Below are 3,429 nucleotides of genomic sequence, written 5' to 3' on the forward strand. Positions count from 1 at the left end.
ACCAAGTGCAGTGCAAAACTGCGAACTTCACCGACCATACTTGACTCTGTTTGCACTGATAGCGGTGCGCACAATATAATCACAGTAATATTATAAATACGACAATACACTGGCTTGCAAAACTAAGTACTACACTTTTAAACATTTTTTCCAAACTATAGAAGTTAGAGATTTATAAAAAAAAGTTATAGATCATTTTATCAGCGTTCTTTGCAACTATTAAACTATATATTGGTGCTGATTCCGTTACCCGATTACTCTAGCCATAGAGGCAGCCAATCAGCTCGCGACACCAAACACTTCAGGACCCCGATACCGACCCCACCGGCGTGGTCGACGATTTCCCTCATTCAGCGCTTATCGCTATCGACCCACTAGGGTCGATTAATTCTTTCAAATATATTTCCTCTCAGACGACGTCCTGAGCCGAGGTTCACGCCCAACTGGGCACCCTCAGGCCTGTTGTCTTAAACGTTGTACCGGGTGAGAACCTTCAGCGCTCCCCATTGGTCCGGCCAAGTAGTTAATGCCATCTGCGGCAAATCTACAATAAGTCACGTTAAAAAAAAGGTGCTGATTCTTACACACCGTCTCATTTTAGTTTAGTCATAATTATATTATAATAATAAATAACTTTCGCTTCAGTGTTCATGTTTGTAAAAAAATGTTATGCAGTCAGGAGTCAAACTTTTTATTTTGATTTATTTTATTACATAAGGGAGCTTCCACACACAGTCTTAGTGTTACGCCACAGACTATGGCTCACCTGACGTCCTGCCCCGCGTGCCCTGACACCTGTAGGCCGAAAATGCTGTCCGAGTGGCAAAATACGAGCTGAAAAAGTCTGAATGCCATCAAAACGACGAAGAGAAGTTTACTTACTTACTTTAAAAGTACCTCATCATTCAGTTACACTTGGTGGATATCCCAACTATTCGCACAAAGCGCTTCGCATCGTCCTTCATTATGCGCACTGCTATGGAGTGGAATTCTCTGCCGTCTTCTGTATTTCCGAATGCATATAACCCGGTTGCTTTCAAGGCCAGAGTGAACAGGCACATTCTGTGCGAGCTCCATCTTAAACCTCGTCAATGTCTTCGGGCAAATCTGGGGCCAAGAAAAAACACTCACGAGGGAAGCGGGGATACCTAAATAGGCAGTCTGTACATTGAACTAATTACTTTATAAATGTTAATGAATGTGAACTTGTCCTAAATTAACAGAATTTATTTACTTACTTACCTATAAATAGTCAACATTTTTATTTAACTGTGCCGCGTAAAAGTAAGATAAATATTTATTTATTATGAAAGAAACGACTTATCTGGTGTCATGCAGTCCTTTCTCTGGTCGGCCCTGTCGCTACTGTATTGGGTTGTAAATTAAAAGAAAGGTCACCCAGTGGCTTTGACACGATTTTCACAATTGGCTCCAAGATGTCTTCGATTACTTGAGGCTCTGCTTACCCCTTTAGGGATTACGGTCTAACTACAAAATAACACTACCTACGTGAGTATATTTTTAGTTTGGGAACAGATAAGAATACTCAGAGAGTCACCTCTAGGTATTTAATAAAGTCAAGTGAAGGTATAAATATATACCCAGATTTCAATTTGCCTGTAACCAGCAGCGCCTTCTGAATAAAATAAGCAAATGTTCAGATGTGCTACTCTTCGGCGTTAGGAATGTAGCGGGCCTGCTGAATATATTATAGCAATCTCTACATCTGAATACTAAAACGTAATTTATTTAAAGGCATAAATAAAATGCTTTGATGGTTTAGAAATATACGAGTATAAAAAAATAATAAAAGTAGACTTACGAAAAAAATGCCAGCAAAGAGTTACTCTAAACAAGCGAGCATGCCTGAACACTTCTCGTCTAAACGACAAATTTGCCGTGCATAACCAGAATCGATCTTACGTGCACTCTGAAACACAGAGGAACCCCAAATTAGCTACTAAACGGTCACCCATTTACCGATGATGGGAATGGTCAGAACCATTCCCGAATTTGTTTTATTATGTTGATCTCTAGCAATCCATAAGCGCATACGCCCTCATGGTCCAGTGGTTTGAGCGTTGGGCTCACGATCCGGAGGTCCCGGATTCAAATCCCGGTGGGGACAGATCACAAAAATCACTTTGTGATCCCTAGTTTGGTTATAGGCTGATCACCTGATTGTCCGAAAGAAGGATGTTCCGTGCTTCGGAAAGCACGTTAAGCCGTTGGTCCCGGTTACTACTTGCTGATGTAAGTTAGTAGTCGAAGACATGAGCCTGCCAGGGGCCTTTGGCGGCTCAATAGTAACCCTGACGCTCATGTTGATGGGGTTGGTAATCCACCTCACAACCCGCACGATAAGAAGAAAAATAAGCGCATATATAAGATCACGCTTATTTCCTGTTGGGGTAGGCAGAATTACGCTTACTACGATCCTGACACACCACACTCGCTTCTTCCACTCTTTTTTTGCTTTGTACGTACGAATTCTAAATGTTAGGTATACCAGGAGTTCCCTATATTATGGATTCTAATATATATAGTATAAGAAAACCAGTAATGCATCAATCCTATGAAAAGAAGTCATAGCTAGCCGTTTGATGACGTAAATGTTACCACTGTGTTACCATTAAATCGGTATCTCCAACATTCCAAGGACGTAAATATTTTTATTGAAAATTAAGCGAATGACTGACTGAAATGTATTTAATTACTTGACACATTATATATAAAAATCATTAAAACTGTAAGTAAATCTTTTACAGAAAATTTCAAAGTTGCTTTGCAAAGTAAATTAAAAACTTTGGTCGTGGGTAATTTATTTTTTATGAAATGGCAACGTATGGTGGGATGACGTCAGCTAGGCGAACCTTGAAATGTTAGCTGTCACTTTGAGCATACCTGGTTTTGGCTATAGACCTAGGTAGACCCGTAACTTGCTTAAACTTGAGTAAAATTGTTGTACGGTCACGAGCATTAATATGTATACACTTTGGTACCATGTCAAATTAACTTTTTTGACAAATTGAACTGTAAGGCTCACTAAATGTCAAATATGTTAGTGCGACAGAGTCCTAAAGTGGGTACATTATATTGCTCATGGTGTTGAAGACGTGGCCTAAAGTGGTACCCGATTACCTAGAAAATGCGTCAATTCAGATTTACTCTAGTTTTGAGGAAGGGTGAATATGCACGGAGAGAGCATTGGGGCGGGGTACTATGCAATCCGCCCAGCAGTGCACAAATTGATTGTCAACTTAAATTACAAAGGTATGTACCGTGAATGCTGTGCATAATTTATTAATTGTTCAATTTGAAAGTAGGCTAGTGACTAAGTTTATATACAGAGTAGTGACATCGTAACGAAAACTTTGAGGGATGATTCCGACCACGATTCTGAGTTGATATCAAGTGAAATTTTCCGTC

This window comes from Pectinophora gossypiella, chromosome 11 (genome assembly GCF_024362695.1).
Source record: "Pectinophora gossypiella chromosome 11, ilPecGoss1.1, whole genome shotgun sequence".
Classification (NCBI taxonomy): Eukaryota; Metazoa; Arthropoda; class Insecta; order Lepidoptera; family Gelechiidae; genus Pectinophora; species Pectinophora gossypiella.